Here is a 13402-nt window from a genome sequence, read left to right as displayed (position 1 = left end):
CTTATTGCACTATTAGAATTATCATGCCATGGTGGTCATTGATATGGCTCATATATATATATATATATATATAGCATTGTTAGTTACTTCCCTTTTTATTTTGAGCATTCTGATACCATGAAAACAAGCCCTTAGGGAGAAGGCTTTCAGGCCATTTTTAGATTAGGTTCTAAAATGCATGGCATCTTCAGTAATAGAGACTTACCTTCTTCCTCTGAGTTGGGTAACAAGGCACAACAGCAACAGGCTGTTTCTGGAACATCTTGGATAGCCATAGCCAAAAGCTGAAAGGAGGTCTAGTAAAGCCTATTCTCTATAGTAGATGGTAGTTACTGAAGAAATCCACAACTGGTCATAGCATAGAGAATGAGAGACAGCTGAACGTGCATTTATAAGTGAGACATCTGTATTATACCCCTCTTCCAACGGTTCAGTGCTCATTGTGAATGAAGAAGCAGAAAGACTGTGAGTGCCAGGGTCCTTTGATCAGTACAAGGAAGCCATGGTTTCCAGAAAAAGCAGGAGAGTTGCATATAAGAATTCATAGGAATTGAGATAGCAAGCATAAGCTCAAGCTAGAAAACAAAATGCTATCATGGAGAGAAAAGCAAGGGCACAAAATTCCATCCCTAGCTAAGGGGTTAGGGCAATTGATAGCTTCTGGAAGAGAAAGTGTAGGTTTTCTTTAAAACCTGGTAGGTGCCCAGGTTCCACTGGAAGATCACACTTCCATGAGTATATGGGCAATACCAACTGGCCTTGATGGGTTAAAAAACAGAGGGCACAAAACTGTGTGAGTAGGAAAGGTAGGTATCTCTGGAAAAAGTAGAACAGATAGATCAATATGATCAAAGTACATTATAAAAAGTTCACAAAGAACTAATTAAAAGAAAAAATAAGAAAATTATAACAAATATTGCAAGCAAATGCATGAAATTGAAAACAATTGTCTTGAATGAGGCAACTCAGACACAGAAAGATAAACATTTCCTCTTTTCTCTCATATGTCGATGTGAGCGTTGGTTATATAATTTCTTTTGCAATGTTAGGAAACTTGTAAAGGACCATGGGAGAGCAGAAATCTTTAAAAGAAAGGAGCTAGAATAGAACATTCATATAAAGTAGAACAATCATGGCATAGGAAGGCTTACATGGTGTGAATGATGGAAGGGCAGGGTAGAGGAGGAAATATTGTAAAGCTAACAAACACTAAAGGGCTTTTGAAAAAGACATGAAAATCTACTACTACAGAAACTTTCAAAAATACATCCATATGTATATAGTAAAAGTTTAAATTGGTGTACCCTATAATGAGGGGAAATTTTTTCTACTAGACACTTCATAATAATAAGTAAAACCTCCAATATTGGGAATGCATATACTTTTTTTGAGTTGTTAGCCAATGGGGATCAACAGATCCCAGATCTTATTGGCTATTCTGAACCCTACGAGCCACAATAAGAATAGAACTAGTAAAGCTGATACACATTATAAAATGCAATTTGTTAAACTAGTGTACACATTAAGATCTAGATTATCAGTCTATGAATCTGCATGCCTTTACCGTCGTCCTAATCCTGTGTAGATGTTTTGGATGTTCCATGAAAAGTGGCTATTGATATGTATAAGTTAAATTTCAGGAGTAGAATCTTAGAAACCCAAAACACCTACATTGGTGACTGTCAAGTCTATAACTGACACCACAGTGTTTTCTTTTAGGTCCCCAGGCAATTTATGACTGCTGAGCGGCCTCTCAGTGTGTGGCCCCTACATGGCTGATGGAAGGAAGACACTCAGTTGGAAGGCAGCACAGCCTGTGCTTGTTGTTTAAGGAAAAGAACACAAAGTCAGGTAAGGACAGGAAAGGAGCTGGATCTTAAAGCAGAGGGGAGTAAATAGGATCATTGTGTAAAATTCTCAGAGAACTGGTAAATAAAAGGAGAGGGAAGGGGACTGTGGACATGCTATTGTCTCTGAATCTCAGGGCACAATGGACCTTATCATTCATCTTCATAATGAAATATCAAAACAACCCTCTCTTTTGAAGGGCTTCACAGATTGTCAGATTTCTAAGTCCCAACCTATAATCACTCTGTAATGAAAGGATTGTCAAGTTGTGAAACTCTGTAAGTCTAGATTTACAGAAGCAGGAAACACCCTTGTCTCCAACCATCGTCCACACCCTGATCACTTACTTGAGAATTTCTTTTCTGGTGCTTCATCAATTCCCAGGGCCTGCAGGTTGTTCAGCAAAACTTCTTTGCCTTCTTTAGATGAGAGTTGGTGCTCTCTCAGAGATTCAACTGGTTTCCTCCAGTATAAAGTCCCTGAGCTCATGCTCACTGGCAGCACACATTGTATCACCCAGCAGCTGTAGGCTGTTTTCAGAAGGCTTGTTCCAACATGATAAGCTTGGCTCCTGATGATATCTGAGACAGTTTCACCAGAATAGTCATTCCTTAAAAACATGCCAATGCTGGGAATACCAGGGGACTTTTTTTTTTTTTTTGTATTAAAAGTAATATGTTCTGGAAATTACCATTGTAAGTAATGTTTACTTTTTTTCTTACCCAGCCTCTGACTATTTTAAAACTTATAGATATATGTTCTCTTGCTGAAATTTCTACTATATTCAGTCATGTTCTGGGCACAAGATAAGAAAAGTGCCTGGCTCTTTGATCACCTCCACCTGAGGAGGGGGGTGGGAAGCCTTACCAGGCCACAGAGGAAGACTATGAAAGACCATGAGAGCCTATGGTCAAATGGAAGAGGAGGAGGACCTCCCCTATCAGTGGACTGGGGGAGGGGAGGGGCATGGGAGGAGAACAAGGAGGGAGGGCAGGATTGGGAGGAGATGAGGGAGAGGGCTACAGCTGGAATGCAAAGTGAAAAAATTGTAATAAATAAAAAAATAAATTAAAGAGAAGTAAATGGAAAGTAATTTCCAGGGTTGTATTCTTATTAAGTAAATGGAGAATTTTTAAAGTAAGAAGAACCTGGTCAAGACTTATATGATTTCTCCTCTAAACTGTCAATAGGAAACTTTTAGTGATACCTTGTATTAGATACCCTAGATCACTAGGACCACAAATATAGATTAAATTGTGGAAGACAAAACACTATGATTGTTATTTTTTTTCTAATACTCCATATTATCACAAAATACAAAAAATAATAAATTTTACAAAAAAAAAAAAAAAAAAGAATGATTCACACAATCCCTTAAGACTCTACCAGGATAGCCAGATAGCACCATATAAGAATTCTTTCTTCTGCCATGGCCCTTGGAATAAAACAAGCTAAATTACTCTTGGGCCACAATAATAACTTTCACAAGTACCTAAAATTACTTCTTTTATCCATATAAATTTTAGAATTATTTAACAATTTACATTTGTTAGAATTTTAAATAAAAGACATCTGACATTTTGAGACTATAAATCCATGATTATTCAATTTATCTAGGTTACCTTTGCCTAATTTATAGACTATTGCCTACTCTTGTGGCTTTTCCATCCCAGAAATCACACAGTAAAACCTTATCCAACTGAGGTTTCTGGGAATTAGACTCTGAAATAAAGAATTGCATGGAGGAAATTTATGGAAATGAAGATTGATCTTCTAGGGAGGTAGGAGGCCTTGTACAATCAAATCTTTAAACAATGACAAAGAACCTTCATTGGTATAACCTTTCCTTGTATGAAGGCAGTTTGCTTCTGCTGGGTAAAATTCCCAGAAATTTTAGCTAAAAAATTGAAACGATAATTCTCACAGTCACTTGAAGAATGGTGCCTCAGTCCTGTATGCAAATCTGAGTGTTCAGCAGAGCATCTTCTCTTTGACACCCAATAAACTGCTTAATCCACATGCACAATAGAATGTGGTTATCTTGGAGTTTAAGGGTCATAGTTCTCAGAGATGTTATAGCTCATTCTAAGTCCATAACTAATCCTTACCATCTCTCTTCCACCCTGTGGATGAATTCTTCCTAGGAACAGATAATTGTATCACAGTATCTTTGTGAGTCTGTGTCATTCAATTGAAGGGATATCCTAGATCTTTATTCCTAAAATAACCAACACCCTCATCATGATAGCCTTTTTAAATTAGGGCTGATAAGTTTGGCTTTTCATGGGAGGTTAACCAACCTGAATGAAAGATAGTTACATGGTGTGTACTTCTCAAAAATCAATCAAACTGTATTGTATATTATAGCACAGAAGTCATAGATTATCATGAAAAGCCTCAGTGGACCACCTAAGTGTAACTGATTGAATTATTTACTAATTACGTGAAATTGTCAACTGTTGAAACTATTGACAAGATTCAGTTTTTATTCATGAAGCATCTCTATTGTAAAAACTGTTTACACAGTTTCAACAGCAGAAGAACATGAAGTGAACAGGGTTGGGGAGGGGTGTTGAGATCTTTGGAGATTGACTTGGCTTACTCACTATTGATTTCATAATAAAATATCTATGCTTTCTTGATGTTTAAAATACCAACAGTTCTTATGGGAAGCACCCAGTTCCAGGAAACCACAGATAGGCTTATGGTTAACACCTCACACTTACCTGCTTACATAAATCAACTCAACCATTCAACCAGGATTGATCTTTATATTCTGCCAAGCCTCTGTTGAAGTCAAGGACAAACTCTAAACCCACTTCCAATGGATACAGGTACATATTTTTCTGAAACAAGTAACATCTTTAGTTCGGGTATTTTATATCACCCTCCTGAGGTCAATAGCTCTGAAGAAAAGCATTCAGTGAATTCACGTCAGATGAAATGAACCTATGCCACAAATACGTTCTCCCTTCTCTCTCCATTATGTAAAACTGTTTCTACCTCCTGACATTATAAGCACAAGTTACTCCTGCAAATATACTGACAACTCTCCTTACTTACAATTTGCTTGGTATGAGATATCAACAAGATGGCATTCCTTATTCCACAAATAATGAATTAACAAAAAATAGTTTATCAACAACCAAATGGAAACAGTAAGATCTGGAGAGGACAGGAACTCCACAAGGAGAGCAACAGAACCAAAAAATCTGAGCACAGGGGTCTTTCCTGATACTGCTATTCCAACCAAGGACTATGCATGGAGATAACCTAAGACCCCTGAACAGATGTAGCCCATGGCAGTTCAGTATCCAAGTGGGTTCCATTGTAATAGGAACAGGGACTGTCTCTGACATGAACTGATTGGCCTGCTCTTTAATTACCTCCTCCTGAGGGGGAAGCAGCATTACTGAGCCACAGAAGAAGACAATGCAGCCACTCCTGATGAGACCTAATTGACTAGGATCAGAAGGAAGGAAAAGAAGTCCTCCCTATCAGTGAACTTGGGGAGGGGCATGCATGCAGAGGGTGGAGGAAGGGAGAAATTGGGACTGGAGGAGGGAAAGAACCACAGGGGGGATACAAAGTGAATAAAGTGTAATTAATAAAGAAAAATATATTTAAAAAAGAAAAATACATAAAACTTTTTTTCAGACTTTAGAAAAATAAAAAAAAATCAAGAAACTCTCTGTGCATTTTGTAGCTGCAAATGTTTTTATCTCCTCAGATTAGGAGTTGAGATGAGAGCTGTACCCAAGTGGGTACTAATAGATGGCTTGGGCTGAGCCCAGAACATTTCTGTTCAACTATCCCTAGGCATAGGCCTAGAAGCTTGTAGCTTCTATACAATCTAATCATGAAGAAGAAATTATGGTAATAAGATAATAAATAAAAATGAGATATGAATCAAATAAAACATTCTAAAAGATACTGTAGAGTACATGTGCCATCCATCACATTGTTCAAAGTTGAGCAGTAATGATATAAATTTGAAATAATAAGATTACTGTTCAAATTAATGTTTCTTGGCTATCCTAAATATGTAAAAATATTTTCTCTTTTCTAACTTAATATTGTTGAAATATTCCCAATTAATTTTTAATTTAATTAAATTGTTTATTTATTAAAATTTATTCACTTTGTATCTCAGCTGTAGCCTCCTCCCTCATCCCCTCCCAATCCCACCCTTCCTCCCTGTTCTCTTCCTATGCCCCTCCCCTAATCCACTGATAGGGGAGGTCCTCTTCCCCTTCCATCTGACCCTAGCATATCAGGTCTCATCAGGACTGGCTGCATTGTCTTTCTCTATGGCTTGGTAAGGCTGCTTCCCTCCCAGGGGGAGGTGATCAAACAGCCAGCCACTGAGTTCTTATCAGAGACAGTCCCTGTTTCCCTTACTAGGATACCCACTTGAAGATTGAGCTGCCATGGGCTACATCTGTGAAGTGGTTCTAGATTATCTCCAATCATGGGGTTAAAATATCAGTCTCAGAAAAGACCCCTGTGCCCAGATTTTTGGTTCTGTTGCTCTCCTTGTAGAGCTCCTGTCCCCTCCAGGTCTTTCATCTCCCCTTTGTTCATAGGATTCCCTGAACTCTGCCCAAAGTTTGGCTATGAATCTCATCATCTGCTTTGATACACTTCTGGGTAGAGTCTTTCAGAGTCCCTCTGTGGTGACTCCAATTCTGTTCCCTGTTTTCACCCTCTTCCAATGTCTATCCTGTTTGCCTTTCTGAATGAGGATTGATCATCTTACCCAGGGTCCTCCTTCTTGCTTAGCTTCTTTAGGTGTGCATAGTTTAGTATGTTTATCCAATATTATATGTCTAATATCCACTTTATAAGTGAATATATACCTATTCATTTTATTCTACATGTGCTTTTCCTGTATGTATTATCTTGTTCTGCTAGCATTGGTCTACTATCATATACATGTCTAAGGAAACATGAATAGTTTTAATCTCTATATTTTAATTAGCCTACAGAGCAACAGGTTTTAATATGACATTTTCACTCATGCTTAGTTTTGTTTGATTCCCCCATGTCCAGCTTTCATTCCATTTTTTTCACACCATTCCAGTGTTCAATTCTTCCTGATATTTCTATTTTTCCTTTCCATTTTCATACCAAATGTGTTCAATCCTTCACTTAAAACATTGTTTTCCTTTTATCTCACATTTCTTCTTTTAGTTTCTTGAACTCTACCCACAGGTTTCTACCTCAATGCACATAATAATAATTAGAAGTCAGGATCTGCATAAGAGAGTGGGATTTGTCTGTCTAAGCTAGGGTTATTTCACTTAATAAAGTATTTTACAGGTGTACCATTTCCCTACAAATTTCAGTTTCAGTTTTTGTTATGGGTGAATAAAACTCTTGTATGTGTATAAATCACATTCCCATTATCCATTGATGTGTTGGTGGGTATCTAGGCTGACTCAATCCCACTGGTGTTGTGAAAAGAGCAATGATAAGCATGAATGTGCAAGTGTCTCTGTAGCAGGATATAGAGTGCTTTGTGCGCATGTTCTAGAATGCTATATTTGGAGCATATAGCAGTTAATTTTTTAATGTGAATATATTCAAGAAACCAAGACTTGAATAGCTTTTATATTTCAAATTCTATATTTCAATTTCCAGTATTGAAATTCTTTTACTATTATTTTTACTATTTTATTACTTTACTATTATTAGAAGACTCTTCTAAGCATTGTAGATTTGAAAATAATTTTCTCGTTTTTCACATAATTATCAAACCATAGTAGTAAGCTTTTACATCTTTTCAACTAAAAATAATTTTATGTCTGTTAAGTTCCTAATATGATATCTCTCCAATTTCTGTATGAAGGTATACATGGTACTTACATAGCAACAGACAGCTTGTCAATAGAATAATATCAAAGACACAGAAATATACCTACACATATCTATAGACATTTGAATTTTGACAAAGAAGCCAAAATATTACAATAGATAAAAATAAAGCATCTTCAACCAATGGTGCTGGTCTAACTGGATATCTACTTATAGAACAATGCAAATAGATATATATCTATCATCTGGCATAAAACTCAAGTCAGGGGGATCAAAGACCTCACCATAAAACCAAAAATACTAAATAGAAAATAAAATAGAGATCAGCTTTGAACTCATTGACACACCAACAGCTCAGGGTCTAAAATCAACAACTACTAAATGAGACCTCATGAAACTGAAAAGCTTCTGTAAGGCAAAGGACACTGCCAATAGAACAAAACATTAGCCTACAGAATGGGAAAAGATCTTCACCAACCCTACATCAGACAGAGGGCTAATATCCAAAATATATAAAGAACCCAAGAAAGTAAACACCAACAAACCAAATAATCTAATTAAAAATGGAGTACAGAATTTTTCTTTCCAGGTCTGTAAAGAATTGTGTTGGTAATTTGATGGGCATTGCATTGAATCTGTAGATTGCTTTTGGTAAGATGGCCATTTTTACTATGTAAATCCTGCCAAGCCATGAGCATGGGAGATCTTTCCATCTTCTCATATCTTTGATCACCTCCCTCTGGGGGGGAGCAGCCTTACCAGGCCATAGTAGAGGACAATGCAGCCACTTTTGATGTGAACTGACAGACTAAGATCAGAAAGGAGAGGAGAACCTCCCCTATTAGTGGACTTGGGGAGTGGCATGCAAGCAGAGGGAGGAGGGAGGGTGGGATTGGAAGGGGAGGAGGGAGGGGCTTATGGGGGGATGCAGAATGAATAAAGTGTAATTGATGAAAAGTTAAAAAAAAAAAAGGAGTACAGAGATAAACAGAGAATTTTCAACAAAGGCATCAGCAATGTCCAAGAAACACTTAAAGAAATTTTTTTCTCTCGCTGAACATCCGAGTGGAGGAGTTGGAAAGGTCTGTACAGTGGGTAAAAAAATGACAATGGATGGAGATGTGCTATCTCTGTATCTCTTTGATGTTAAAAGCCAGGTTAGTTTCCAGAGCCCCAACACCATTTTCTTTATGTTCCTCTTTGTTTGGGATAGTAATCATTTTGTTATATCTACTGTTATGCATTAAATTTTTCCAAGTTAAACTTATTGAGAGGACAGGATGTATGTTCAGGTGCATACACCTATAATTCATGCATATAAATTTGTTAATGTGTATATATGGTAGATATTGCTACAAATTTGACTTCAAATAACTTGAATGTATTTTCCTCTCAGTTTAAAATAAGCATAAAAGTTTTGTGCATTTACTTGACTCATCTGACCTATATAATAAGAAATATAATCTACACATATTTTCTCTGTGTCTATTATTTTTTTCACAAATGTAATCATATAGCCATTTTAACAATAATAAAAATGTTCATCTACAACAACAACCAAAAATGTTTAATGTCCTTAGTTATCAGGGAAATGCAAATCAAAACAACCCTGACATTTCACCTTAAATCCATCAGAATGGGTAAGATAAAAAACTCAAGTGACAACACATGGTAGCAAGGAATAAGAGCGATGGAATAATAGCGATGCTCCTCCATTGCTGGTGGGAGTACAAACTTCTATAAACATTATGGAGATAAATCTGTCAGTTTCTCAGAGAATTGGGAATAGTTCTACCGCAAGACCCAGCTATACCACTCCTGGGCATATATCCAAAAGATGCTCCACCACACCACAAGAACACTTGCTGAACTGTGTTCATAGCAGCTTTTTTCTTACTAGCCAAAAACTAGAAACAACCTAGATGCTCCTTAAGAATGGAAAATACCAAAAGGAAAGATGAAGAAAATGTGGTACATTTATACAATGGAATACTACTCCGCTATCTAAAACAAGGACGTCACGAAATTTATTGGTAAATGGATGAAAGTAGAAAATATCATGAGTGAGGTAAACCAGACTCAGAAAGACACAGTTGCTATGTTCTCACTTGTAAGTGGAGCCAGAAAATACAGGATAACAAGGCTGCAATCCACAGACTCAAAGATTCCAAGTAACAAGAAGGGCCCAAGGAAAGATGCTTAAATCTCAATCAGAAGGGGGAATAAAATGGACATCTTAAATAGTTGGAAGGAGGAAGGTGGGTGGGAGAGAGGTAGGGAGGGGACCGGGGGTAGGGATGCAGTGGGGAGAGGGGACTGGGAGAGAGAATAGAAATCAGTGGCGGTGGTTGCATCTCTGTGAAGGGGGAGGCTTCTGGGTGTCTATGGGGCTGACTCTAGCTAAGACTTCTAACAGCAGGAGATAATGGAGACTGAAGAGGCCACCTCCTGTGGCCAGGCTTGACTTCCATTGGAATAAGGGGGACACCAACTCATCCACAAAATCTTTGACCCAAAATTTGTCTTTTCTACAAGTAGAACAGGGATAAAGACGGAGCAGCGATCAAGGAAATGGCCAAGCAATGACTTGTCCAACTTGAGACCCACCCCATGGGAGAGAGCCAACCCCTGACACTATAAATGAAGGAGCCTAGCATAAGTATCTTCTGAGAGGCCTCATCCAGCTGCTGATAGAAACATGTACAGAAACCCACAACCAAACAATAGACAGAGCTAGGGGAGTCATGTGGAAGAGTGGGAAGATGGATAGAGAGAGCCAATGAGATGAAGGATACCACCAGACCTACAGAGTAAACTAACCTGGAGCTATGGGGCTCACAGAGACTTCACCAACCAAAAAGCAAGCACGGACTGGACCTAGGTTCCCCACACATATGTAACACATATGCAGCTTGTTCTTCTTGTGGGTCTCTTAACAACTGGAGTGGGGGGCTGTCTCTGACTCTGTTGCCTAACTTTGGATCATTTTCACATACTGGACTACCTTGTCTGGCCTCAATGGCTGAAGATGTGCCTCATCCTGGTGAAACTTGATATCCCAGTGTGGGTTGTTATCTAAAGGGCCTTCCTTTCTCTGAGAAGGGGATGGGGGAGTGAGGAGGTGAGGTTGGGACTGGGATGAAATGAGGGAGGGGGCTGCTATCAAGCTGTAAAGTGAATACACTAATACTAACAGAAATAAAGGATAATGAAGGAGTTGCTTTTCTTTGCAGAAGGTTGATACAGGATTGCTAATTTGTATTGCAGCGTGTGTACTCATATCTCTTGCATTTGGAAATTCCCACCTGTTGAAATTTGATCATCAGTGCTGTGGTTTGTTGAATATTCTCATTTTGGCCTCTCCAACTATATACTGGCAATGTTCACAAAAATCCTAAAGAAAACCAGGTCAGGGATGCAAAAACAAAAATGCTGTACATTATTCTCCTGAGTATTGTCTATGGGTCTATTTTGCTTAATAATTTCTCTGTATTGTTTGCAGGTATTCACTAGAGCTTTTTTGTTGTAATTAGGGGAAAGTTTACTGGCAATAAAAATTACAATTTATTAACAATGTTGTTGGTATAATGTTCTTTTGAAATGTATACACCTTACCCTTTTTCATCCAAATGCTGATTTCTCCCCTCTACCCTCTGGTTTCAATCCCGATATTGCATTGTGATACTTATTCTAAGCATCCTGTCTCAACTTTGTATAAACAGGCCAAAATAAAGCAACTAGCCACAATGTTGAGCAAGGAGAGAGGAGGAGCCAGAGGACAGAAAATGAGTGAGAGGAAAAAAGGGCAGCAGGCAGAGCTAGGAGAGCCGAACTGGGAGGGGATCTTGGAACTATGTGGAGAATGAACCAGACCTAGGATTTCACAAAAAGCAAGTATAATGGGTAAAATCTAAATGTTAGGAAACTATGAGACCTTGGAGGTTTAGGAGGGAGTAAGTATTGCCCAGCATTGTGTTCTAGGTTAACTAAATAAACCTAGTCTCTGTGTGGTGCTTTGGTCATACAGCTCTTTAGCATTAACAGCAGCTTTACCAGAAGATATATCAATAGTAAACATTAATCACCACCTACAACATAATGTGCACATTTTTAATGTCATACTTTAGAATCGTAGGTTATTTGTGGGACATGTGGACTGTGCCACCAGAGGAACTGGCATGGAACTGGTGAGGTGGAGGGTGTTCAAACCCCAGAAGTCTCAAACTAGAGATTTAAAATCTCATCCTGAGAACAGCAGGAGTGGGATGGCTCCCTTCCTGTTTCCATGCCTGCCATGGAGCAGAAGCATGTAATCTGGCAACCCCCAAACTGGTGGGTATCAGTAGTCAGCCATGCAGCCCTGCACCTGTAATTTCGTGCCATGCAAATGAAGCATCATCAGCATCTGAATCTCAGCAAATGGAACACACTCACCCCCACATGCTCTTCCCACTGACCCAGGTTTATATCATCCCTCTCCTCCTTGGATAAATGGAAAGGGCACAAACTATTTCACCAAAGATCATATGAGAGTGGCTGCTTTCACTGAGCTGGAATGTTTTTGAGAGATATCTCTCTGTGTGTCTTTGTCTTTCTCTCTCTGTCTCTCTTCCAGCATCCCTCCCTGTCTCCTCTCTTTCCCTCTCTCCGAAGCATTCATCATCCCTCTGTCTGTCTCTCTCTTTCTCTCTTCCTACCTCCCTCCATCCCTCTCCCTCTCCTTTTCCCGTACTCTCTCACTTTTCCTCTCCCTCTCCCTTTCTCTCTGAAACATTCATCATTGACCCTTGGACCCACCTGCGGGTTAGACTCTCACAGCTGCTACCACTGTGGCCACAGCAACCTGGTCCAGCATCAAAGTCTGATCTCCTGCCCATCTTCTAGTTCTGGAACCTGAGGAGCCTGAGTTCCTGCTGTTGACTGCCAATGAGCAGCTCCTCGCCACATTGCCTGCCAGTGCCTGAACTGCTCCACTCCTTTTTTCTTGTCTCTCTTGGGGAAGAGCTAAAATCCTCAAAGAAGGCCTTCTCCCCCAACCCAGTACCCCCAACAGGACTGGAGTCCTGCAGACCCCACCCATTTTGGACTCTTCTCCCTCCCTCCTACCTCCGTGCTCAACAGAGTCTGGAAAGCCTCCCAGGGACAAAGCAAAACATGGAATGACTGTTATTGGTAGATCAAATAAACAGGTGTTGAAAATTTCTGTCTTTGCTTACATTTTCTATATCTCCTTCTGTTTGCGTAAGGACAATATGTTGTGCAATAAAAGCAGGGCATTTAGTTTTGGGCATAAGTTAGGAAATGTTTCCAAGAAATGAGGATAGGGTTGGGAATTTTCTTGGCCCATTGATTGTGAAAACATGCATGTTTCTCATAGAAGAAATTATGTCATTTCATTGTCATCATTTTTATTACTTTATTAAGTTATATTTACAAATCCAGACCACATTTCCTCCTCCCTCTTTTTCCTAATCCTTCCTATTGCCCCCCCCCCACATCCACACATCCTCCAGTTGTCTTCAGAAACATGTCATGGATATCAACCAGCCATGACATATCAAGTTGCAGGAAAACTGGGTACCTCCTTTTCTATTAAGGCTGGTTGAGGCAACCCAGTTGGAAAAAAGGTTCCCAAAAAGCAAACAAAAGGTTCAGAGGCAGCCCCTGCTCCCACTGTTAGGATGCCCACCAGAAGACCAAGCTACCCAACTGCAACATGTGCAGAGAGCCTAGGTCA

The 13402-nt window shown here is 39.1% G+C and overlaps 1 protein-coding gene across 1 annotated transcript in view; it reads right to left on the bottom strand.

Moving 5' to 3' along the window:
• Positions 1 to 2326, bottom strand: part of LOC110542619 (selection and upkeep of intraepithelial T-cells protein 2-like) — a 28768-nt gene extending 26442 nt beyond the window's left edge. The window contains exon 1 of the mRNA XM_021629175.2: positions 2196 to 2326. The gene's annotated coding sequence lies outside the window, so the exon portion shown is untranslated. The remainder of the gene's footprint in view (positions 1 to 2195) is intronic.
• Between the last annotated feature and the right edge of the window lie 11076 nt (positions 2327 to 13402).

The sequence above is a fragment of the Meriones unguiculatus genome, chromosome 12 (genome assembly GCF_030254825.1).
Source record: "Meriones unguiculatus strain TT.TT164.6M chromosome 12, Bangor_MerUng_6.1, whole genome shotgun sequence".
Classification (NCBI taxonomy): Eukaryota; Metazoa; Chordata; class Mammalia; order Rodentia; family Muridae; genus Meriones; species Meriones unguiculatus.
The sequence above is the reverse complement of the archived record's forward strand: the minus strand, read 5'-3'. Positions and strand labels throughout refer to the sequence as shown.